The 27,884-nt window shown below is 39.9% G+C and overlaps 1 protein-coding gene across 1 annotated transcript in view; it reads right to left on the bottom strand.

The window, feature by feature from the left end:
- LOC136863416 (leucine-rich repeat transmembrane neuronal protein 4) overlaps positions 1-14,484 on the bottom strand; it is a 40,751-nt gene extending 26,267 nt beyond the window's left edge. Inside the window, exon 1 of the mRNA XM_067139826.2 lies at positions 14,426-14,484. The gene's annotated coding sequence lies outside the window, so the exon portion shown is untranslated. The remainder of the gene's footprint in view (positions 1-14,425) is intronic.
- Between the last annotated feature and the right edge of the window lie 13,400 nt (positions 14,485-27,884).

Genomic DNA, 27,884 nt, shown 5'->3' with positions numbered 1-27,884 from the left:
AGACTCAGGTCAGCGCCTCGTAGTCGCTTGACAGTGCAATAATATTTTTCTAACCGTGTAGCTAATTCGCTCGTATATGTCGAACTGTACAAGAATATATACACACAGAGAGGCTAAACACTTTAGTTTTTAGTAAACAGCTTGTATTATCCTTCCTAAACTGCGTCGCATGGGCAGCAATGCATACTATAGTTACACGACGACCCTAGGAGGAGCAGACCGAGGTCAGTGCCTCGTAGTCGCTTAACTGTGTAATAACATTTTAACCGTGTAGCTAATTCGCACGGATAATAATTAAGACGGTAAAGTAGCTCATATAAATTTACGTATAGGAACTCCTGGTGGGGAGGAAGAAAATTTCGACACTTTACCGTTAACAACACACATTGAATAATTTAGTTTCCATTATGTTGTATTGAAATGAGTGAACATTTGTTACGATTGCAAGGTGTGTGCTTGCTGAAGTGTGTTGCCCGCATAGCAACACCGTGAGCAAAGACTGAGATTGAAGTAGTCTATTTCTGGTACATGTTCTATTTAGACGTACATCATAAAACTGAATATTCGATTTGTGTGTGTAGTAAAGTAGTAGATCTAAATAGTTATATATTTCTTATGCCAGGCGAACATTTATCGTAAAACTGAATATTCGATTTGTGTGCAGTAAAGATAATATTCGTAAAAGTAGAAGGTTACAATCTAAATAGTCTTACATTTTTAATGCTAGGCATCAATCCAGAAGACAGTCAACAGCAGTGAACGTGGTAGAAGTTTAGTGAGTGCTCATCAGAAAAAGTGCTGACGGATATTCATTTTCATCGAACCGTGTATATAAACGAATAACCAATTCTCCCTATTCTCTCACTTTCATCGAAGCTGCTTTCAACTTAGGTAGGCATACGTACATGTGTACTCTTTGAGAAAACATTCTGTAAAAATTAAGCCTATAATACTTTACGATTTTTTCTTTCTTTATAGAAAATCATCATCGTGATTAATACCTGCCGTCTACTTTATCCCAGTGCCATCTGATATCTGCTAAAAAGGTAAGTTTGATTTTTGTATATTATTATTATTATTATTATTATTATTATTATTATTATTATTATTATTATTATTAATATTATTATTATTATTATTATTATCATTATTATTATTATTATTATTATTATTATTATTGAAAATGAAATCCAACAACCTGTTTTCCAGTCATTGACCGGATCAGGGATGGAATGAATAAAGAAGATATAGGATATTAGTACGATGGGGTCGCCACTCCAAAAGTGATTTATTAATGACTGATAGATGCTATGAAATGAGAATGGAGAGTGTTGCTGGAATGAAAGATGACAGGGAAAACCGGAGTACCCGGAGAAAAACCAGTCCCGCCTCCGCTTTCTCTAGCACAAATATCACATGGAGTGACCGGGATTTGAACCACGGTATCCAGTGGTGAAAGGCCGACGCGCTGCCGTCTGAGCCAAGGAGGCTCATTATTATTATTATTATTATTATTATTATTATTATTATTATTATTATTATTATTATTAATTAATTATTTTTTGCTTTTTGTTTTCTTAACAGAATAGCAACAACTGTTTGTGACGAGGATTATCATCGTGATTTGTATCTGCCGTTTACTTCATCCTAGTCGCTGTTTACATCGTCGCAGTCATTGATATCTGCTGTCTACGCACACATTAAAGCAGGAGGGTTTATCTACATTCAACGCGCACTCTTTTTAAAGGTATGTTTCTATCATTTTATTAATCTAATAGGTATAATTTGGTTTTAAAATTTCTAAAAAATAGTATTTAGTTTTGTAGACAAAATGGAACGGATTAACGAGCTAGGTCACATTACAGGTCCTACTACAAGACGGCTCAGCGATCTCCCTCTGAATGAAACATTTAAAGTAATTTCGCTTCGGAAACTCAAAGAAGAATTTTCACGGTGTTACTTTTCCCATGGACTTAACAAACATTTCTACGTTTGAGAAAAACAATCCCAATTTTTCCTTCCATGTGTACGATGTCGATGGAGAGAGTAATGTAGGACCACTTTACACAGCTTCTTTTCGAGAACAACACCATATTCATCTTTTGTATGTTTGCAATCAAAACGTAAGCCACTACTCTCTTATATCTAATCTCCCACGTTTGTTAAGTTCTCAGCATTCATCGCACAATGGAGAGGCGTTTATATGTGGCAGATGCTTGCAGTACATTTCTACAGAAAGCATGTTAGCTACACACCTATCTGATTGTGCGACACACCCAGCCGTGAAACTTGTTCTGCCAAACATTAAAAATGCGGAAATGAAGTTTCACAATTATTATCGCCTGGAAAGTGCTTCGTTTACTGTTTGTGCAGATTTTGAATGTTTTACAGTACCTTTTCGTCGTTGCCAACCAGATATGAGCGAACCTTACACTGATTATGTGAAGTAGCACACTCCGTTTTCAGTAACATACAAAATTGTTTGTTCATACGATGCATCTCTATCATTTTAAGGTGTATCTAGGAGAAAACTGTACTGCATGGTTGTTAAAGGAATTATAAGAGTTGGCACACCGCGTTCATTGTCTTATTTCACAACCAGTGCCAATTCAAATGACGTTGGATGAGATGATTTTGCATGGTGAAACCGATAAATATCACATCTTTAAACAGCTAATTTCATTCAGAGAGTTTAACTTTAGAGATCACTGCCACTTTACTGCGGACCTGCACATCGTGTTCCTAAATTTATTCCTATTTTTTCCATAACTTGTCGGGCTACGACAGTCACTTCATTGTTCGTGAGTTTGCACAATTATATTGTACAAAGCTCACTGTGATTGCGCAAAATCATGAACGCTTTATTTTAAAAATTGCCGTGTAGGCGATATTAGCATTCGCTTTCTAGACTCCTATACATTTATAAACTTTTCACTTGATACACTTGTAAACGGGCTTTCAAGCGACGACTTAAAATACATTCGAGAGTATTTTCCAGATCCTGGGCGATTTAAACTTTGCATAAGGAAAGGTATTCTGCCCTATGCCTATATTCAGAGCTTTCAAACATTAGAAGAAACAAAATTACCTCCTCAGTCTGCATTTACAAGTGTGTTAAGTGAATTAAGCTCAACCTCATACGATAAGCAAACGGTATCGATATCAGATGAAGACTATTTGCATGCCTGCCAAGAGTTGTCACATTAGGTGATATGTTTGAAATGTTCCGTACAATGTGTATAACTATTTATGAATTAGACCGGTTTTCGTGGGATGCCATGCTAAAGTGTACCGGCGTTGAACTTGATCTTCTTACTGATATCCACATGTTTTTGTTTTTTGAACGCGACATTTGCTGCAGACTAGTTACGCTTAATTAACAGGCATTCCGTCTAAAATAATCCCTACCTCCAGAATTAAAATTCAGAGAAAGAACATTCTTGTCTTATGCATTTCGATGTAAATAATCTGTATGTGTGGGCCATTACCATGTAAAGATTTTGTGTGGTTAACAGAAACTGAAATTCATCATTTTGATGTATTTCAATCCCATAAAGTTCTTAATCGCGGGAACCTCATAGAGGTTACACTTGCATACCCTTCTCATCTGCATGATTCACATTCTGACCTTCGTTTTCGCGTTGAAAAAATGATTCCACCTAATCAAACTTCAAAGCATACTAAACTGCTAGCTAATCTTCTTCCGAAAAAGCCCTATGTTATCCACATACAGTGTCTTGTTCAATGTCTCGAATACGTCTTACAGTTAGAGTTTATTCATCGTATTGTTGCGCTTAAGCAGGTAGCATGGCTTAAACCGTACATGGATTTGAATACTGAACATCGTCAACGTGCTATAGCATCATTTTTGAGTACATTTTTCAAACTGATGAATAACTCCATCTAGTGAAAAAGCATGGAAAATATACGCAAACCTCGTAACATTCATTTAATTAATCAATGGAATGGCCGGTATGGGGCACGCAAGTACATTTCAAAACCAAATTTCAAAGCCTATCATATTACTGATCGTGAACTTATTTCTGTTGAAATGAAAAAACTGAGATCGTCTATACGGAGCCAATTTATTTCGGAATGGCTATACTTGACTTTTCAAAATTAAATACGTATGACTTTCATTATGGATTTGCGAAGCAACAGTTTTCTAATCTTACACTTTTGTATATGGATGCAGATAGTTTTATTTATCATATTCGAAATACAGACGTCTACGCTGTTATGTGAAACCATTCTCAATACTTTGACAATTCTTTTTTCCACCTTTTCCGGCTCCGTGGCTAAATGGTTAACGTGCTGGCCTTTGGTCACAGGGTGCTCGGGTTCGATCCCCGGCAGGGTCTGGAATTTTAACCCTAATTGGTTAATTTGACTGGCACGAGGGCTGGGTGTATGTGTCGTCTTCATCATCATTTCATCCTCATCCCGACGCGCAGATCGCCTACGGGAATCAAATCAGAAGACCTACATCTGGCGAGCCGAACTAGTCCTCGGACACTCCCGGCACTAAAAGCCATACGAAATTTCATTTCATGTACCTGGTAATCCATTTGACATTAAGCCACACATCAAGAAAGGCATAGGGCTTATGAAAGATAAATGTGGCATAAATATTATGACTGAGTTTATTGGTTTAGCACCAAAAATGTATGCCTATGACGCACAAAATTCACTATCTGTTAAAGAAAGCAAAAGGCGTACGTTCAAGCGTAGTTAGCCGTTTACACGTTCAACACTATCGCGATGTACTATCGTCTAGAAATGCCGCTTTCTGTACGAAAAAAGGAATCCAATCACGCAGACGTCATGTATATACAATCGAGCAAAATAAATGCTCATTGCTTCCTTTTGATGATTCCCTTACAAGTGTACCATGGGGGTACAGCAACATGTAGTTGTGTAAGAAGGTAATATTACATTATAAATTAAGATACATAAAATCACTAATGCTATAATTAACTTGTACATATATCATCTGTAAGAAGGGGAAATTACATTATCATTCAATATGTACAAAATTACTCATGCTATAATTAACTGTTAGAAGGGGGTACACCAACATGTGTAAAAAGGTGACATTACATTATCATCCAAGATGCAGAAAATTACTAATGCTATAATTAAGTTGTACATATATTATCTGTAAGAAGGGGAAATTCATTATCATTCAAGATACACAGAATCTCTAATGCTATAATTAACTGTAAGAAACGGGTGCAGCAACATGTAGTTGTGTAAGAAGGTAAAATTACAATATCATTCAAGATGAACAAAATCACTAATGCTCTAATTAACTTGTACATACATTATATGTAAGAAGGGGAAATTACATTATCATTCAAGATAAATAAAATTACTAATGCTATAATTAACTTATATATACATTATCATTCAAGATGCATAAACTCAGTAATGTTGTAAATATCATTCATAATAACAAATAATGTAGAAATGGCACATTCCTTAATTTTAGATCATCCATTCCTTTGTCCACATGTTTATCAATAGTGGTATTGCCTTCTCCTTACCACATCTTCCTCCTACATGTTTATCAAACAAAAAATATGAAAAGTATTATCCTCTCTTACAGCTCCCTCCTCTTCTTCGCTATCATCTGTCAAGATAAGGTTAGGATCATTTGCTTCAATTCTACGTCTGCACATAAGAGGAAGAGGAGGAGGAGGAGGAGGATGAGGAGAAGGAGGAGGAGGAGAAGGAAGAGGAGAGGGAGGAGGAGGAGGATGAGAGGGAGAAGGCTGTTACATTTTCTTAAATTCCATAGACAACGTAGTTAAGATAACAGCAGTCTGGTTGAAGTCTTAGAGTGTTCAGAAGGGAAGCTTGCTTTAAATCTATGTTCTCTAAGACGTATGTATGTCAAAAACAGCAGCTTGCCTTAAGATAGTAAGTATGTCGAGAAAGGTAACTTGCTTTTTAAAACTATGTTCTCTAAGATGATGGTATGTTGAGATGGGGAGCTCGCTATAGGATGGTAAGTATGTCAAAAACAGCAGATGATATGAGATGGTGGTATGTCGATAAGGGCAGCTTGCTTTATAACCATTACCTCTAAGATGGTTGTATGTTGAGAAGAGCAACTTGAATGTGGTTAGACCCCCAGGCTATGTCCTTAAAATTCGGCGGCGTGGCTATGTCCCGTCGAGATCAATTTAAATTCCGCACCATTACGTGCAATAAAGTTTATCTCCGTCAAGATAGCAGCACTGAAGTAAGCCATGTTCAAAACAAATGCACGTGGTTTAAGATATCAAGAAACATGTATTTTTTTTAATTGCCCGCCATACCACATGCGTAAGTTGGCAGCAGTAAGGTTTAGGTTTGTTAAAATAGCAGCACTGAAGTTAGCCATGTTTACTTGTTTATAGTCCATACCCACGTAGTTAAAGATGGCAGCTGTTAAGAAAACACATCGATTTCAAATTGCGCGCCACCACATGCATAAGGTGGCAGCCATGAAGTTTAGCACCCTCGAGACAGCAGCACTGAAGTTAGCGATGCTCCGTTGTTTAAATATTGCAGCTGTCACCTAACAGCTGTCAAAAATGCACGTGGAATTCAAATTTTGCGCGCCCACCTGCATAAGGTGGCAGCCATGAGGTTTAGCCCCGTCACTGAGGTTAGCGATGCTCTGTTGGTTAAGGATGGCAGCTGTCAGCTTGACAGCTGTTAAAAAAACACGTGACCAAACACGTGGGATTGTTTACAAACAAGAGCACGTGGTCATGACGTCACCCGGGGTCAATGACCTCAGGTGCTGACGCTGCTGAAAAAGTGCTGACGCAGCGATTTTGAACTCTCATAGGCCTACTGCTGATGGGCCAGGTCCAAACACTACGTTAGGATGTATACCACGGTAAGACGACAGCCACAAGTATACACCGGAGGGAGGTGTTCTCCCTTCAGTAAGTTGCAGTGCGTTTCTATGCCGTGACCGATCCAAAGACGACTTAATACCAGTGCTCTCTCCGAGAAACTCAAAGGGAAGTCTTCCATACTTTCGAAGTTCCTTTTGTCCTTCTCAGCTTATTTGGAGGACGGGTGGCCTGCCACTCCACTTCCCAATGGAACATAACTAAATATCAATTAAATGCTGAGTGAAACTTGGTATGGAGGTGGAAGTAATCGGCTGTATCTTATAAATAGTAACAGTCCTGGAAACCACAGCAAACAATTTCTCCCGAATGCAGAGCTCACACCGCTGGGATCGGCGGAACTAACATAATTACATCCAGTAATTAATCCTCTGTGACCGTGTAATTTACAGTGTCTTAGTTGAATTAATTGAGTTGTACAGTTGTCGATATCAAACTTGACAACTGGATAATGACTGTAACACTAAAATGTCAAACTATCAGTTTTCTTGTTCAAAGCAGAACATTTCAAAACGTGGAAAAAAATTGTTAAGATATTTCAATGACAATGCCATTCTTTGTTTTAATTATGTCGCTTGTAGATGTCTATTCTTAAATGACCTTTAAATTCTGAATATCAAACCTAAGTCAAAACTTGTGAAATGAAGATAAAATTTCAGAGAGAAAGTTGATCTTACAATGTAGCATATTGTCGCTGTGTATCTGGCAATGCACGTCATATTGTAACCGTTCATCACCACGCCATAGGCATGTAATGGGGCACAGTTAACAATATATGCCGTTTTCCGCGACATTCTGCGACATGTAGTGTCGTAATTAGAAATGTATGCCCAGAGCGGGATGCGAGTTGCGGTACTCAAGCTTGAAGAGTGCATGTCTAATTGATTGTACAGAGAGGGTGAAGGCTCATTACAGCAGAACATTGGAATCGCGCTCTCGCTTTGTGAGACAGAGAAGGCAGATAACACGCCAAGCGCAGATTAGTATGTGGGTCAGAAGTAGGAGATTGCCACGGCGTGTTAACCCAAGAGATTGAAATTGTTAGTAATTTACCCGCATATTCATTGGTGCCAACCCAACGTATTCAACTGTTGTTAATAATAATAAATGTTTTTTAGATATAACCTATGGAAATTTACAAGTAAGGACTCATTTGAACCAGCGTATTTTATGCAAATTAATGATGTACGAAAAGGTAATACTTTATGAATGGAGCGGTAATGATGCACGTTATACAGCAGTGCGTAGATTGAGGCCAAGTGTTAGGATCTGGCCGCGCGAGAAAAAAGTGGGTTTTACCAGGAGATAATACATGACACGTGGAATTACGAAAAGGAAGCTTTCGAGATTACGAACGACCCAGCGATCGAATCTACAAGAAATTGAATCAGCATAAAGTAGGAATCAAGAGGTACAATTTTATTACCCTCGCGTCGCTGAAAGATCATGATAAGCGGAGCGAATTTTTACCTAGGGGCGTGCTCTACCACCTCTCTAGCCACCCGACCAAACCACCATAAATTAAACCGAAACTTAGCTCCACCATTCCATTGTAATCTGTGCGACCGTAGTACTTGCGTGTCGGCGTGAAACGTAGTGAACCAGACTGTGTAGTTACTGTGATCCAGTGCAACATAGATAATAGTGTGTGAGGTGCAAGTATCGCGAAAACAGGCCGTGTGGTATGAAACAAATATGGTTGTGTTTGAATAGAAAAGTTTTCTTAAATCCCATAGATTTTTAAAATTCAATGACGGCTCATGAAGTAATAATTAAAGAACGGGCAAACGCTTAAGGTCACTCAGAGTTAGTGAGACGCCAAGTACACTTAAGTGATTAGTAGTGGCAGAAATCAAGGTATTTGAATAGTGACTGACGCCCAATAAACTAATAGAACGGTGTTTTTAAGAGAAGAACTTTAGCCTATTCCAGGGACATTCATATTAATTAACGCCAACCATTAATCAGGCCGTGTGACAAAAAGGGAATGAATAGTGACTTACACAGACATACCACTATTCAGGTTAGTCCACTTGAGTTAATGAGTTGATCTAATCACCAGTAGGTTATTTGAAAACACATAAACACTATTCATTAACCATTTCCCATTTTTGCCTCTATGTTCGTGAGTGGTCATCGAAGCCAGGATTGGAATCAACTAGAGTCGCGCCTTAGTGCCAGCGTTCATCTCTTCAGGGAACGTCGAGAAATTTCAACTGCAGGAGACCACAGTTCGAGACATCATGGAGGGTACCAAAAGGAAGAGGAACCAAGGACTACCTACTAACGAAGCAGCAGTGGTGGGGGCGTAAAAATCCAGGTTGTACCCTCAAGATGACAGCAGACTTTACACAGTATCGATAAGTACGTTTTCAAAATACTAAGCCTTACATTCGCATAGAGGAATAAAAATACAATTTGTACATATCATATTGTTAAATGTAGGTGGGCGTTATATGCGTGTCATTGGGAAGAATTATTTATTATTTCGATTTTTATTAGGCTTTTCTTCTGTGATTTAAGGATAATCACTAATATCTTACGCGAACTTATTTGAATGAATTAGTATATAAGATCTCATTCGGTTCAGTTGCGTGTGAAGCATATTTTAAGGGTGGAACCAGCACTTCAGCTGATTTTATAATTCATTCCTAATCTCACTAACCGGTATGGACCTTCACAATATTTTGAGCATATATTACATATTCGCTTCACATGGTAATAAATGCATTTTAATAATTCCCTTAATATTTAAGAATGCTGATCGTCGAAGATTTGTAGGTCCGGGGTGCAACCCATTATTTATATAAATACGCGACTGAGATGGTATTAGTTAACTACCTGTTGAGTAGAGTTCTCTAAATGAATGAATAAGGTGGATTTGAGATGCAGTAGTGTGAAGGCAGGGGACATGGTACTTGTGAAATGTTCGAGATGACAGAATGAAAGTTAACAAAGAATTAGAATAATTATGATTATTGCGACGTATTGAATTAGGCTGAATATGGTCACAATGATGAGAAATAAGAATTGGCAGCCTCTCAATAATTATGTACCTGGAAGGCAACAAGTGAGAATTACGGACAGAAGAAACAGAAAGTTGTCCGTGTGGACCAGCTGGTTAAACGCTGACCACTGCAAAAGGGACAGATTTATGATATATGAAGGTGTGTCATGCCAAGTCGTCTGTCAGAGCTCTCGGAATATTAGTACTGGTAGTCTCCATCATTTAACACTGCATTAATGATCCCATGCAAATGGTATATTATGACCAGCGTTGTGAATTTAATGAGTCTGTAGAAGACGGATTCCTCCCCATTTTACATATTAAATTAGCTCGTAATAGTAGTTTCAGATTTTGCGCCTCCGAGACTGATGAACGCGGGTTCGACCTGCGTCAGGCTGATGAATTTGGGTGACATCATATGGCTTAACTAGGCGATATTCTCAGGATGTATTGTTTGTCAGTGTATTTACTAGTGATTGTTTATTTCCTTGCATACTGTGTTCATGTATTTGTGTTATTCATAAGTGTCTTATGGTGACGGCAAAGAAACCAACGTTTAATTGATCCGCTTTGTAAATAATAGTAAGGTAAGCCCAGAAAACACGTATATGCGATTAATATAACGTATAATTGATTTGGTCAAGTAGACCGTATGTTCGATATGCGACGATATTATTTCATGGGTAGGAAAATGTGTACATCTATAGCCTATCTGTAAAATAGTTCATAACCATGACGGCCCGTTGGGGGCAAACATTTACAAATGAGTTTTGTCCAGGGCAACTTCAACGCACTCTACAGTTGTGTAGCTTAGATCATTTGCAACAGAACAAAGATGGCCTCGGCCACCATAGCTCAATTGGTAGAGCAACCGACGCAAAATCGGGAGGTTGTGGGTTCGGATCGCACTGGTGTCTGGTTTGCCATTTTTGTTCTGTACTTAGCATCTCTTCAACACGTACTAAATGTACGTAACACGACCTAATAGGTTGAAAGTCGGTTTCGATTAGTTATACTCTCCTCTGAACCCTGTCGACCTGTCGATGAACTGACAAGGGGGAATCATACACACACCAAGATTTAAGAATCAATATTATTCTACAGAAGTACCCGAGGCAGACGACCGACGATGGAAAGATAGGTGCAATGGTTCATTGTGGTCTTTGGTCGAAGCTTAAAATGTTGAAGATAGAATATAATAAAACACTTTTTTATGCAAAGCCCATTAGGAAGGATAATAAATTAAAGTTTTACGGAATAAGATGCTGTATCCAGTTCATTTAATGCCCGGAAGGATTATCTTGAATATTTCAACTTTTTACGGATTCCATCTCAAGAGTACATTTGATGATTCTAGCTTGGCATAAGTAATACTACGCATGTCATACCTGGCTAGGTTGTATTTTATTCAGTGACATGCGGATATGGGTCCATACATGGTGATATCATCTTCTAGAGAAAGATATTTACAATATAAAATGTGTTAATTCACCAACAAATACTTATTTCCAAAATCTACTTCCTTTGCTTAAAACCTAATTATTTTATCTGCAAACAGAATGCAACAGATACTTGATAACTGACAGTTAACTAAACAATGAAGAGTTCCTATATAAGGGAATGTTGTGTTTTTTTTTTAATTTTACAAGTTGCTTTATGTCGCTCCGACACAGATAGGTCTCATGCAGACGATGGGACAAAAACATCTAGGTTTGAGAAGGAAGCGGCCATGGCCTTAATTAAGGTACAACCCCTGGTGTGAAAATGGAAAATCGTGGAACACCATCTTCAGGGTTGCCGACAGTGCGATTCGGACCCACTATCTCCCAAATGCAAGTTCACATATGCGCGTCCCTAACCGCACGGCCATTTCGCTTGGTTATAATGATGTTTAGTTGCAAACAAAAGGGAAAACAGTGCAACATCGCGAGATAATTTAATTGTACTCTTAGAGTGTGATAGTGCCTCCTTCCACTCAAATCTCGACGGCTAAAAGTGAAATCTTCACCTGAAAATGCACATAGAACCCGGTAAGGTCCTGCAGCTAAATCAAAACATGAGTAAGTGTGGATCCAGCAACCCCAAAATAATTATAATTGAGTATGAAAGACCGATTTATTAGTGATTGAACTAAATCATACAGCCATGATTTGAAAAGCATTTTATCACCTCTGATTTATAGAATTCATAGATTTCTGTGAGTGAATGTCGCATAACCATCTCGCTGTTACTATCAACACTTTAAGTACAGAATTGCTGTTCTAATGTGTGGAGACTCGAACTCAGATGAATAAAGACTATAGAACATGATGTTAAAAGTACAGAAAAATCAGCAATCGGAAATAAATATAACGGAAAGGAACAGGCACCTCTCTGCGTTGTCTTCGTGAAGAAACTTCACATTTGAGAAAAACAGTTTTAAACAATTAATTCGAACCTACGTGAAAATGACATGAACAATGCACTAAACTGGTGATCGCTACCTTTTGAAGATACAAACCCTATTAACTTGATAAGCCCCAGGATGCGTCGTTGCAGCAGCTCGTTACACTAGACTCTAGACTAGGGAACTGGTCCCATTATCTCCCATTCCCCTATGCCCGAGGAATAACACTCCTCGGCAAGCAAGACGCTGCAAACAGAAAAGAGAGCCAATAAAGTGTGTATAAAAGGTTATGAAGAAAATACGTTGCAACTTCCCGCGTGGGTCGTTCGATTTTCATTAACAAGTTCAAAACCACAAACGCTGAAGCCTGTAGCAGTGACTAGTCCAGGCTGTCCGCGGCACCGCAGTGCAATGAAGTAACACGGAAATACGTAAAATTCATTCATTAAAAGATTTTTTTTCTTCTATACGTGAAATGTTCTCAAGGTTACTTTACGCTTCCATTCTCAATAGAGTCAACACAAAGAATGTTATATTTAGTGAGCAGATATCCAGCTCGCCTCTGTGGTGTAGTCGTTGGATATCTGCTCACTAAATATAACATTCTTTGTAAAACAGGGCGAAATCCGTATGTGTGTCACTCAGTTCGCACCCACGATTGCACGGGGTCAGAAGTCAAAGAAGACCTAGTCACCGCGGCAGAGGAAATAAATTCAAAACCTGCCTCAATCGAACCCTGAACTCGCCTGAAGCGAAGGCCTCCAGTCACGGAGCTGGACATAAAAGCAGTTATTACAATATAACCCAAGCCCTCGGATGGTTGTTCGTAACTTGAAAAAGACACATTCATGGATCACAAAACTCTCGACTATGGAAGCTATTCGAAATATCTCATCGTCTCAATTTCAGCAAGATATGATTTACTAGGTAGATGATGGCACAAACACAGTGTAATTATTTCTAAATGTTCGACAGTTCCCTCGTGTAACCTATGTTTCAGTATTCAACCAACCAACACTGTACGCACATTTCTATACACCTCCCAACCCCTCATCTCGGGATGTTGACATTAGGGGCAAATCCTATGTTATCACCTACTGTTTTAAAATAGTTTTGATCGAGCGAGTTGGTCGCGCGGTTAGGAGAATGCAGCTATGAGCTTGCATTCGGGAGATAATGGGTTCGTACTCCACTGTCGGCAGTCTTGAAGAAGTTTTCCGTGGTTTCCCATTTTCACACCAGGGAAACTTTGGGGCAATTTGGAAACACAACTCATTCGTTTAGAACAAGAAGTGAGGAGGAAATAGTTACAGACATAATAAAATAACTTAATCATTAAAATATAAAGACAGGAAGCAAGAAAGAATTAATAATATCCTCCAATAAAGGGTATCGAAAATACATAGACATTTTCCATACATTATAAACTGTTCTGGCCAGAGTAACACCGTACCGCGCGGTGATGTAACAGGAGACAACACGTAGAGCGCTCACAACTCATGGTCATTTTTAAAAATTTTAATTCAAATTATTAACATTTTAAGGGGAGATGTTCGATTCATGTTGCACAAAAAAATTCACTTTTATGATTTTAGAATACCATACCTAACTATCTATGTATATAGCCAAACGCCTTTCAAATGCAGGTCCATTTATAATAATAATAATAATAATAATAATAATAATAATAATAATAATAATAATAATAATACTAACTACTTTTACAGTTTTCGAAAACTTGAGATGACGGTCTCAGGGAGTTCTTTAGATGCCGTCATGAAGGCTAGCGTATGGAACGCCGGTCTGAGCGGAGATCAAACCTGGCAACTTGACTCAGAAGGCCAGGACACTAATTTTCATATAAAAACCATTTCCTAGTTGTTCTCGAAAGGACCGAGGCTGGGTGAGAATGTTGGGCACGCAGTGACGCTAAGCGCTAGACCGACGAGTCTGACAATCAAAATACAGACGTCTGATGAAAAATCATTCAGCTCACATTGTGCACTACGGAGGAATATACCGTAGTTTAAATTTCTTATCGGAAATCCAAAGCAAACGTTTCCTTAAGAAGAAGAGGATTTATAAACTAGTTTCTCAAAGGGAAAAGCTATTCATACTCACACTTAAACTGCTGCAGTGTCGTGGTGCATGCAGCTTACCAGAAGCCTCGCTGCTGTGTGAGGATTACCTCTGCTGACCTCTTATCCCTCCCTCACGCTGTTATGAAGCAATCGACAAATCACGATTAAGTGTGCAGATGAAATGATCGAGTCACATGGGACGACGAGTAGTTATTACGTAACTACATCGCATGTCTGTCCGCACGTTCATAAACAGGAACTAAAACCTTAGGATTGTTTCTTGTAAAGAAGGATTTCTTTTTACAATTTGCTTCACGTCACACCGACACAGACGATGGTTTGGGAAGGAAGCGGCCCTGGCCTACAGCACCAACATTTTCCTGGTGTGAAAATGGGAAACCACGGAAAAAGATCTTCAGGGCCGCTGACAGTGGGGTTCAGAACCACTATCTCCCGAATGCAAGCTCACAGCGGCACCACACTCACCGCGCGGCCAGCTCACTCGATAGCCATTACGGCTGGTAATGAGGAATGCGATGTAATTAGCCCACCTTCAACAAAGTGTTATTTATGTTTCTTTATGCTGTTCATTTTTCATGAAATACGTATTGCTAATGCACGTCCGTACTTACCAAACTACCCTGGTTAATTACATCAAAACCACAAAATTATGAAATTAAAATTCCTTCAAAACCTAACACATTTTAACTGCGCGCTTTGAGACAGTGCACTGCTTCGGAGATGCTAGTTGACTGGCCAGTGATACCTGGGCTGTGTTCTCTATAGCCTCGCGCCCTCTTCGCTGGCTCCAGAGTTACCTGCGAGGGCTGTAAATGAAGTAGTGGCGCTATGTGGTGTTGAAGTGAAGAGTGTCGATTTTACCTCTCCAAAGCATGAGTTTGCATTTAGAGGATAGTGGCTTCGAACTCAACTACCGGTGCCCTGAAGATGATTTTCCTTAGTTTCCCATTTTCACACCAGGCAAATGCTAGGGATGTACCTTAATTAATGCCATGGTCACCTACTGCCCACTCCTAGCCCTTTCCTAAACTATCGTAGCCATAAGACCAATCTGTGTCGGTGCGACGTAGTGCAGATTGTAAAGATTAAATAATCTAATTCATTGAGAATGGTACCTGAGTACTATGGACTAGGAGGGTTGAGAAACATGGCGTCGGCATTTTTTTTGCTGAGTCAGCACACCAGGTCATTGACCCATGACATCATGACCACGTGGTTGTGGCGTCACATTGTTTGTAAACAAAGCCGCGTGCTTTTTGACAACTGTCAACATGACAGCTGTCATCTTAACAGACCATAACCTTACTTTTTCGGACAAGTGAACATCGCCAACCTCATTGCTGCCATCTCAACAGGGCCTAACCTTATTTTTACCATATTATGCACGTGTGGGGCGCGGAATTTAAAATCTACGTGCTTTTGAGAGCTGTTATCTTGACACGTCCTAACAACGTGGCCGCGTATTTTGAACAAGTGAACATTGCTAACCTCAGTGCTGCCATCTTAACAGGGTCTAACCTCACTGTTAGCATCTTAACCACGTAAAGGGCGCGGAATTAATAATCCGCGTGCTTTTGACAGCTGTCATCTTGACAGGTCCTAACCACGTGGGCGCGTATTTTGACCAAGAGAACATTGCTAACCTCACTGTTGCCATCCTAACCACGTGGAGGTCACAGAATTTAAAATCCACGTGCTTTTGACAGCTGCCAAGGTAACACGTCCTAACCACGTGGACGTGCATTTTTGAACAAGTGTACGTTGCTAACAACACTGCTGCCATCGTAACGACGTAGTGGGCGCGGAATTTAAACAGCTGCTATCCTGACAAGTTCTAACTACGTGCACTTGTTTAGCCGCGTCATTTTGTAAGTCCTTGTAACCTCACTGCTATCACCTTGACGGGACTTAGCCACGTGCAGGCGCGGAATTCTTTCTGAAAAAGGGTACGATCCTAACCTTACTGCTATTACCTTGGCAGGACATAGCCAGGGGTCCTTAACCACAGAAGATTAAGGTTAACTGCACCTCTCGTTCCCTCCCCCTCGCAGTTAAGGAGGTCAGATCAAACCCTCCTCCTCCTTACAATTACGGAGGTTAGCTCCTCCTCCTTACAGTTACGGAGGTCAGCTTAATCCCTCCTCCTCCTTACAGTTACGGAATTTAGCCCATTCCTTGCTCCTCCTCCTCCTCAGCTATAGAGGTCAGCTGAACCCCCCCTCCTGACATCGTTACGGTTATGCATGTTTAGTCATGTTCGTTATCACTGTTACTCTGTTGTAAACTCAAGCTTCTACGATAGGTGAAAAGGGAATGCAATAAGTAGAAGATTTTAAATTTAATAAAATATTTTTTTTACAAAGTAGGGACTACTGGTATTTTATTGTATTCCTACCTGCGATGTTACCGTCTACAACGGTAGGTGGAATGAGTTCCTTGTTGTTGTCTTGAGAGCTGTTACACAACAAAACGCCTACGACGTATTTCTTCTTCTATTTCTTGAATATCTCGTTCATACACTGTGTATCCAGCATCTTGATAAGCTCGAAGGAGTTGTAATCGTTCAACGAGTACGTTAATGTCCTTACAGTATCTTACATCTGCATAGGCTAACAGAGTTTTGCTGTTAACACTGTGACTACGTGAAACGGAGGAACTTGTTTTGATGTAGTGTGTGCTTCTGCAATGTCATCAGTAGATAAAAACTTAACACGGTTTGATTGAAGAGAAGCGGTTAAATTTTCTTCTTTATCTTCTACTTCCACATCTTGCTTCTCTTCTTGAGATATTTGCACAGCAACAGAACGTGTAGTCAGCTTAGAATGAAAAGCTCCGATGGTAAAGAAACGCTGAGTTCTTCTTCTTCTTCCTTATGCATCTCCTCTTTATCTAGTGGCGTGAGGCTAGTAACAGAACGTTTAGTAAGCTGAGACGATGTTGTATCGTTTGGATTACGCTTTCGACATTTAGTCAAAGTTTCTAAGCATGCTACTGGTAGATTACTTAAACAAATGTGTTTAGTATTTACATGTCGTGTGAGATTATCAGGTCTGTTGAACATAGCCGTAGTTATGCTCTACAGCTTTATGCTTTTGAAGATTGTCAAGTCTTGAAAAAATCACACTACAAAGATCACACGTAAACATAATAGATGTTTTAGAGGTAGATATGATGTATAGTTTTCCACTGCAACCGGCAAATAACAACTGTCTATCCATCTGTAAAACTGCGCCTAATAAGTAGGAGGAGGAGGAGGAGGAGGGAAGAGGTATCTGATAATAAAACTAGATAAAGAGGAGGGGCATAGCCGCGTTCCCCGTCCTCACAGTTTTATGGACAGATGCCCGCCATCCGTAAAAATGTTATTGGAATGAAAAAGCCAATAACATTATTATTTTCCTTTGCTATTTGTTTTACGGCGCAACGACACGGATATGTCTTCTGGCACGATGGGGTAGGAAAGGCCTAGGAAGTGGAAGGAAGTAGCCGTGGCCTTAATTAAGGTACAGCCCCGGCATTTGCCTGGTGTGAAAATGGGAAACCACGGAAAACCATCTTCAGGGCTGCCGACAGTGGGGCTCGAACCCACTATCTCCCGATTACTGGATACTGGCCGCACTTACGCGACTGCAGCTATCGAGCTCGGTATTATTAATATTAAGACGGAACAATACTGTCGTTTGCTGTAATATACAGTCCTGCCATTTGCTTGGTATTTACTATAGGCTAGTTCGTAAGGGTCTGCAGTAGCAAAATTGTAATTATGATTTCTGGATGTCTTCACTACATTAGAAGATAGTGTTACGTAATGGGTGTGTTGTATGTTTTATTATTCGCATCGTAAATAGAAACAAATCTACTTGCCTAATGCGTTGCAGGTCCCTGGGTTCGATTCGCCTGCTGTAAACATGCGAAACTACTGAAAGCCAACTTTAGTAATTAGTTACGAATATCGGTATACAATTCATTTCTCTTTATCAGACGCTATATGATTCAGACATTTGCCTGCTGTGAAAATAAGAAACCACGGAAAACCAACTTTATAAATAATACAAGTATACAATCTTTTCTCCTAGATAGAGGCTCCAGTTGAAGGGAATGAATATTTTCTTCAATATAATCTACGATCAAAGCGTGTTCTGTGATCGTATAAATTTGTTATGCTTTTTAAGTTTCTGTGATTGAGATTTTTTCATTCAAGCTCAGTCGCCATGAGGGGCTCTGTACTTTAGTGCGTCGTGGGTTAGCGATAACAGATATTCACATTAAATGCAGTGGCGAAACTAATAATTGATACAGTTCTAGCATTTGCTTGTTATTTACTATGTGCTAGTTCGTAAGGCTGAGTTCGATTCCTACCCAGGTTATCGGAAGTAAATTCTTCGAGCTCACATCTATCTAGTATTAATGATGGCAGTGATTATTGTTTTCTTCAATGGTAAGTGTATGAATATTTTCTTTAATTAATCTATGATTAGAACGTGTCCTGTGATCGTGCTGTTCAAGTTCCTGTGATTGATATTTTTTCGATAATAGATATTCCTATTTTACATCGGGTAATGTCAACATTACAGTAGACAATTAAATGTCTCTAGTGTTCAAATCTATAACCTCGAATGTTACAATCAAAATTCAGTGTTCTAATTATCAAAAACTTGTTCAGAGAGGTGACTAAAAGGATGACGCCTGAGACGCTATTCAGCGTAACAGATTAATTTCTTTTGTGTGTGTATGTTCGATTTATAGCCAGATTAGAGATATTTTTTGCGCTATGCCCCTGCCTGACGTAAGTAGTAACTAAAACCATTTTATAACCAAGGTGAGATAACATCAACAAACAATACAGGAATACATTTCCAGTCCCTCTCCCTCTATCTACACAGCTAAAAACAGGATTGAGCTAGTTTTCTTACAACAAGAAGGCCAGCGCCGTTCAACCCATTCAGCGTAAGTATATATATTATTCTGTGTGTGTGTGTGTGTGTGTGTGTGTGTGTGTGTGTGTGTGTGTGTGTGTGTGTGTGTGTGTGTGTGTGTAAAAATTTCTCTCCGCAGCGAGAGACGCTGTTCATAGTTACTTGTTTGTCGGATGGGACATAAAGCCTTATGCTAATCTTATAATGCTATTCTGCCTTCCTCAGATAATCAAAATGTAATTGTTAAATAAAGTGGATATTCGCGCGTAAGGGGCTACCTCACAGCATTTGCTTCTCCTACAATCCATTCTATATTTTTCCATGTGTGCTGATTGTATATATAACTTAAAGAATTCCGTTTGTTATCATCTATAGCCTGTTTTAAACAAAGTTATTAGTGTTCGAATCCCATAATGCATGATAGAATTTTTCTAATGCTGAATAGAAAGGGAACAGAGTTCGAATCCCTACAATGTTTTTATTCTGTTACGATAACTATTTTGTTTGTGCTATAATCAAGGTAAGTTTTACTGTACAGAACACGATCAAAATGGTGTCGGGAAGGGAACATGTCGAGAAGGGAAGCTCGCCCTAAAACTATAATCCCCTCTCCTAAATGACGTCGGGAAGGGGCCATGTCGAGAAGGGCAGCTTGCTTCAAAACTATAATCCTCTCTCCAAAATAGTGTCGGGGAAGGGTCATGTCAAGAAGGTCAGCTTGCCTTAAAACTGTAAAGTTAGGGCCCGTGGCTATGTCCCGTTCAATTTCAACATTTCCGCAGCGTGGCTAAGTCCTGTCAAGATAATTTAAATTCCGCGCCACTACGTGCTTACGGCAACAGCAGCGAGGATAGGGTCTGTCATGATGGCAGCAGTGAGGTTAACCACGTTTCACTTGTTCAACAAGTGCATTTGGTTATTACCTGTCATGTTGACAGCTGTCAAAAGCACGTGGATTTCAAATTCCGCGCCCTCCACGTGGTTAAGATGGCAGCAGTGAGGTTTGGCCCTGTCAAGATGGCAGCAGTGAGGTTAACCACGTTTCACTTGTTCAACAAGTGCATTTTGTTATTACCTGTCATGTTGACAGCTGTCAAAAGCACATGTATTTTAAATTCCGCGCCCCTACGTGTACAAGATGGCAACAGTGAGGTTTGGCCCCGTTAAGAAGGCAGCAGTGAGTTTAGCGACTCTGACGATTAAATTCCACGCCTACGTGGTTAGGAACTGTCATCTTTACAGCTGTCAAAAGCACGTGGATTTAGAATTCCGTACCCCCAACGTGCATGAGGTGACGCTGTTAAGATGGCAGCATTGAGGTTAGCGATGTTCATTGTCCGAATAAGTGAGGTTGTGGTCTGTCAAGATGACAGCTGTCAAGTTGACAGCTATCGAAAGCACGTGGCCAATCACGTGGCTTTGTTTACAAACGCGGTCACGACGTCATGGGGCAGTGACTTAACTAGGGTCAATGACCTCGGGTGCTGACTCAGCAGCAAAATGCTGGCGCCATGTTTCTGAACCCGCTTAGTACATACTACTTACCTGATGAAGAATTTGTACAGTACAATGTAGCATTTGATATTCAATATACCGTTCACAGATGACATGAAAGGAGAATGGATCACACAACACTAGACTATTAATGTGGTGCAATAGACATCGAACTTCGACCAGGGAACAGTGGGGTTGTTTTTGAATTACTGTCTGTTGGTGTGTTTACAACCTCATCTAGCAATTGCAAGACATTTAATTTGATGGCACTTGAACGACTTCGGCCACCAGGATGCACTACTAGAGCTGTTTGAGATCGAATTCTGGTGGGTGTACATGTTATGTGCACATATGGACACAAAACACGTGACAAGCTGGTAACTTCAAAAATGTCCACAGAATTGTCTGATATGGGCTTTCAATTCTTCTAGATGTTAAGAGACAATGCAATGCAACATGTGTGTGTTTGGGTTGAATTATATTTTCAAGAAGTGATTAGTAAAAGTACTATAGTAGTCACTTTTGGATTGTTCTGGTACCGCCTCCTCCTCAGGCCCCTGGGAGAGGCCTCTGCATCACGGAAAGTGCTGACTAAGAGTACTGTAAATGCTTAACCTCAGATGATGTTACACTGGCTACGTGTTCAGGTTTAACCTCATAGACCCCGGGTTCAACCCTGGGCTTTACCTTATAACGGCGTTAACCTTATAGGCCCAAGTTTGACGCCAAAAGGTGCAAGCTGAATCCAACTGCCAACGTGATTATGGTCAAGAGTGCAGCTTAATCTAACAGGCACGGATTTGACTCCAAGCTTAACCTCACAGGCCCTGGATTCGACCCTAAGCTTAACCTTACAAGGGCGTTCGCTAACTGCCGACGTGATTATGGACAAAAATGCTAGCTTAACCTAAGAGGCACGGATTTGACTTCATGGAATCGACGCCGTTAAAAGGGCGCTACAGACTCAAGTTTGAGATTCGATCGCAGGTTTAACCTAACTAGACAAGATGAGACATGGTCTAGAGTAACTTTAGGGGGCTTTGATGATAAGTTTGGAGGAAGCTGAACTTGAAACAAGATGGCGGTTACACATTGTACTGATAGGACAAGGGGATGGCGTAAGGCTTAATACATACGTTTCATTCATAGGGGCCATAACGTTGGAAGTTGTAATCGGAACAAGGCGGTGGCTACACATGAGACTAGGGACGTGGTGTGTAAGACTTAGCACATATGCTTTATTCATAGGGGTGAATCAATGTAAGGCAACCTCAGGATCTCGGAGCTGAACTTGGAATAAGATGACGGAACGGGGCTAGGGAGATAATGTACGGCTTAATATATATGCTTTATTCATAGGGGGCGCAACGTTGGAAAGCGACTTAAGGAAGCGTGGAACTGAACTTAGAACAAGATGGTGTCTGTGCTGACGCGTAACGTGCTGTTCGTTTTCTTCGTGTCTGGAACTTGCACTTCGACCCAAACAGAGATCGTGTCTAGGACTCTGAACAAAAGAATAATGGGCATCGAACTTGGAACTCTCTTAGACTGACGCTCAACGTAACCAGAGATCGAAGACTAGATTTTTCTTGGACCGAAGACTAGTGTAACCCAATAACTAAGTCCGCTACAGAGAAGGGAATGCTGAAAAAGCATTATGAAGCGAAAAATATCACAACTCAGCAAAATTGTTTCTGCAAGCAGCTAGCTTTTCTAACCTAACAAAACTTTGCGAATGAAGTTTTTATGCCTTTAGCCAGGTGCTCGTATATGTCATTGCCCCGGTCTGGGTTGAAAAAAATTCATACGTTTCAATTTTTGATTGCTATTTAAAGTCGGAGGCTATCGGCAGTGTGTCTGTTATTACCCATCAGGAAGCTCGTCGTGAATACTTGATAAGGTACGTTCTTTTTCTTCCTCTTCTTATTATTATTACTGATTCATACTATACATTTTAACATTGAGACTAGGACTGACTCTTTACTCTTACGTCTAATCTAAATTGATGAATTGTTGTTCTTTTGTAACTTCAAACTTGCAACTATGTCCGACCTTTATTTTCTTTGTTTCTTAATATTTTAACTTTGCAACTGTGTTTTTAGTATATACTCTCACGTTTAATATCTATTTGTGAAGTGTTGTTCTCTTGTGACGTCAAACTTGCAAATATGGCCTACATTTATTGGTCAACTCTTGGTTTCTTCGAATATTAACTTTGCAGTTATGTTTTGACTCTTTAATCTTACGTCTAATCTCTATTGATTAACTGCCGTTCTCTTCTAACTTCAAACTCGAAACATTTTCCTACCTATATTCATCAACGTTTCCTTTTCTCCCAATTTTAACTTTTGCAATTATATCTGACTCTCTACTTTTACCTCTAATCTCTATTGATGAATTGTTGTTCTCTTCTAACTTCAATCTGTAACTGTGTCTGACTTTTGTTGATGGACCTATGGTTTGCAACTACTTCGTAGCAGTTAGTTGAAGTTATTTCATTTTGACAGTGGCAAAATCCCCATTCATTGTTAACTGCAAGAGTGCTTCTACTTTGTCAGGTATGGAAAAGAATATAAAGTGTATTATTAAAAATCTTTTTCATGAGGTAGCCTGAGAATAATCATTTAATTTTTTTTATTTCGCAGGGATTCAACAAGCTGTAGCTGTTAGCTGAAGTACACATACCAGAAGTGTGATCTATGTACTATGGGCTTTGAAAGACCTGACAATCTTGCCAGACATAAAGGTGCACACTATGTTTCCGTGCGGGCAGTGTCAGCCTACGTTAACAAGATGGGATAACCTTGGACGTCGTATTGATATAAAACATCCTACCATAATATCTGCCTTATGTGAAGTTTGCTGGGAATGTTTTGCTAATGTAGAACAGAACCAGTCTCACGTAGTAGTATTAATTAGCACGCTCAGGCAGCTACTTGCGACTATAACCCTAGGAGCGTCGATCAAGGGCCTGTGAGGTAAGGCATTGAGTTGAATCGCTACCTGTTAGGTTAAGCTTGCACTCTTGACCATAATCACATTGGCAGTTGCGTTAAGCTTGCAAGTTTGGTATCAAACTTGGGTCTGTAAGCCTATGGTCGAACCCTAGGTCTGTGAGGTTAGGTCTGAACACGTAGCCATTGTAACATCATGTGGGGTTAAGGGTACACTCTTCGCCAACCGCCTTACTTTTCAAATCTCCCGATAAGTAAGTTCATGCGACATTGAGCATGCACTTTTAGTCAGCACATTCCGTGAGGCGTAGGCTCCAATTCCAGTTACTTTGCAAGGAAAGTACAAATTACTTCATGTCTCGTGTGTGGGTTTTTAGCATGGAATTTCCGAAATGACCTTTCCCCATCACTTTCATTTTAGCAAGTGATTTTGTAGCATTTCAAATAATTTTCCACTGACTCCCAATAATTGGCTCATGAAATTCTCAGCGCTAATCCTGGACAACTCTAGGAGGAAAAGGCGCCTTGTAGGAATACCTGAGTACTTATCCCGCAGTGATAAGTTTGATGTGAATGGAATTAGAGCAGAGGTAAGTACTGATTCTGTTGTCATAGAAATGAACAAGTTATATTCATCATTACTTATTGTCCCGCCGTTTCTGTTTCCATGCAATGTAAATCGTTTTCTAATCAATTTTACTTAAAGAAATATATTACGAGTTAAAATTGCATTTAGAAAAAGTTAAAATTGCAATTGAAACCACTAAAAATGATTTCGTTACCAGTAATTTGATTACTTTTATTCAATTATTTCTCAATATGTGTGAGTGGTATAATTCTGGATGCTTCTACCGCATCCGGTGCCGGTGAGTGACGTCACAGCGCGATGCGGGCTGCTAGCTAAGAGCGCGCTCGTAACCTTACATGACCTCACGCTGGCTACGTGTCCAGGCTTAACCTTGCAGATCCCGGGTTCGACCATAGGCTTAATGGCGTTAACCGTAGAGACCAAGTTCGAAGCCTAAGAGACTCAAAGTTAAACAGACGGGCTAACCGCATGAGTGTGGAAGCTTCATCTAACAGACTTCAAGTTCGATGCCCGGAATAACTGCAGGCTTAGCTTAACTTCACAGGTCCTGGATTCGACCCTAAGCTTCATAATTGATACCCAAGAATGCCAGCTTAACCCCTAACTGCCAACGTGCTTATGGACAAGAGTACTAGCTTAACCTAACAGGCACACATTTGACGCCAGGTTTAACATTACAAGGGGGTTACAGTCTAAAGTATGAGATTCCATCCCAGGCTTAACCAAACTAGACAAGATGAGATATGGTCCCGGGGCCTTTGGAACTGAGTAAGTTCGATGCCGATGCTGACAGCATAACAGAGTAGGCCTAACTTTACATTATATTAATAGCTAAAGTGCAGGCATAGACTTAAGCTAACCAGGGGTTAACCTAACCGGTTGCCCTTGTCTACATTCCAGTAATAGTGCAGGCATATCCTTACGCTGATCAGGCGTTGACCTTCCGGTTGCCCTTCCCTACACCCTGGCAAAATATCCGGGCTTGACCTTACTCTGACCAGGCGTTAACCTAACCGTTTGCCCTAACCTACACGAGCTTAGCGGCTACACGTTGTACAAATATGACTAGGAAGATGGTGTGAGACTTAGTACATGTGATTTATTCATTTGGTGAAATATTGGAAGGCAACCTCAGGGGCTTGGAGCTGAACTTGGAACAAGATAGGGTCACGGGGCTAGGGAGTTGGTGTCAAGCTTAACCCTTCTGAGCGGGAGGATTTAACAACCTAGCCTTCACTGGATGTGGGAGGAGCTTTCAATCGGCATTTAAAGGCTAGCACACATGTGCGCCAAACTGTTCTATGACACTATATCTCTGTTAGTTTTTCGGTCCACCATATATAGTGTGCTTAGTCTCGTTGTGACTGAAGTGAGGTAATTTGTATATGGTTTCAAGTTTGTCTAAAGATATTAATCAAATAGTTGCGTGACAACAGTACAATTTTTCGAGAAGTAAGACCTAAAATTTAGTTTCTGTACTATTCCCATCAATATGAAGTGGGCTAAGGTAACATACACCTTACCCTAGATCGAAACGGAAATAACATTCCTTGGGACTTTATGTAGTGATTTGTTTCTGTTACACTCAGCTGGACGAGTTCAAGTAACTTTTGGTATACTTTACTGGTTGCACGATATTTAGAGCTAAACCTTGAGGTGAAAAGACCTTAAAAATGTTTCTTTCTTATGTATTTATCTATATCATCCCTGTAAAAAGTACACTAACACATTTACCACGAATAGTGTCGGAAACAACTGTCTCTTATGTATCATTTCAGGTTCATCACATATCAACATCGCTATCATCAAAATTATTGCTAAAATTATAACTACTATCCTCATAATCACTAAAGCACTCATTTAACATGCCTTCTACAGCATTGCTAAAAATTATCCTTGCTAGAAAAATTATCCTTCCTTACAGAAGACAATACGAGGAAAGTACACGAACGAATAGTCGATGAACTTTACACATCAATTACTTGGCAAAAATCATTGAAATGAATCTTCAGGTGCATGAAACGGAAGAATGAAGCTGCATCCAGATGGCTGTGAAGAGACCTCGGACATAGTTGGGAAGAAACTCAAGAGATGGAACGAAAATGCAGATGCGGCCAAAGCGTGCCTGATACGTCACTCCACAGCAGCAGACGGCTACTGCCGGCTTAATACAGTTGCTTTATTCATAGGCATATATATACATTTGCGTAATATTCTAAAGCATCTTTAAGATTCGAAGCTGAGCGATTGTGGAGTCGAATACGCTAGCGTGTGAAGTGATGCGTAACGCGCTAATCGTTTTTAGTGTTCGGAACACTGAATTTTTATTTAACATTTCGTGCTTATAGATTTGAACTCCAGATACTTTCAATTCCCTACTGCAATGTTAACATCACTTAGAGGCTAAAGCTTTGTGTGTTTAGAACCGAAAAATTGTCGTGGTTCCAAAAAGGAAATTCCAGGAATCATTAATGAAATTGGGGAGTGAGTATGAGTAGTAGGGCAGGGCCGGTTCTTAAACAATGGGTGTTGAGTGAGCATTATCCCACGATGTCATCGACCACAAGCAAGGTCATTGACCCGTAGTAGTGTACCTAGGGGCTTCTGACCCGAGGTCATTCATACCTAGTTGAGTAGTAGGGCAATGGCGATTGGCGGATTTTGCGTACGAGAGCGAAGCTAACCTCACAGTCGCCATCTTGGAGTGATGACCCAAACATTATTATTATTATTATTATTATTATTATTATTATTATTATTATTATTATTATTATTATTATTATTATTATTATTATTATTATTATTACACATGAGCTCTATTGAAGCCTGTATGTTTGTGGAGTTTAATTCGCTAAGGCCATCGTGCTGTTATCTTTGATTTCCAAAACTCACAACTGAATTTATTATCCCGGTTTACCATAACTAAGTTTTCGTTTCAGTCTCTGTTTGAACCGCAAATTTTTCATACTGACGCACGGTAAACAAATGACTACGTGCTGCTGCCACTATCGAAATGTAAAAAGTTTTTGATTCCATTCGGGGTTTGCAAATAATTTGCTAAAAATATGTCCGCTACTGAGCAGAAAGGAAGAAAGAAGCGTAATATGACTTTCCAAGAAAGTGAATTGTTATTGAACTAGGTGGCAGAAAGCATTAACAAAGGGAATAAGAAAACAAATCATAGCCTACCGAGTTGTGCACTGTACACGAGAAGTCATGTGTTGTTATGTTCGGAAGCTTTAGATAACCTAAAATGTGTCCGAAAATCAGAGTCTTCGTAATCCTGAAAAGATGTCGCACGTTCTTTTATCCGTCTAGGGGCCGGTTCCATTATCTGCTGGTAAAGTGGCTGGCAGCTGCCCGGGAGGTAAACTACCTGGAGGTGTAAATCGACTGGTACTTTGGCTTGCGTCCAACCACCTCCGTGCAAGCGCTGGGTAGCTACCCGGAGCTAGACACCGATATACGTAGTTGGCTAGACTGATTTTCAGCGACTTCTCGCTTTCGAGTGTGGTGCTATCTATC

Source organism: Anabrus simplex, chromosome 2 (assembly GCF_040414725.1).
Source record: "Anabrus simplex isolate iqAnaSimp1 chromosome 2, ASM4041472v1, whole genome shotgun sequence".
Taxonomy (NCBI): domain Eukaryota; kingdom Metazoa; phylum Arthropoda; class Insecta; order Orthoptera; family Tettigoniidae; genus Anabrus; species Anabrus simplex.
Note: the sequence above shows the minus strand (reverse complement) of the source record. Positions and strands in the feature narration are given on the sequence as shown.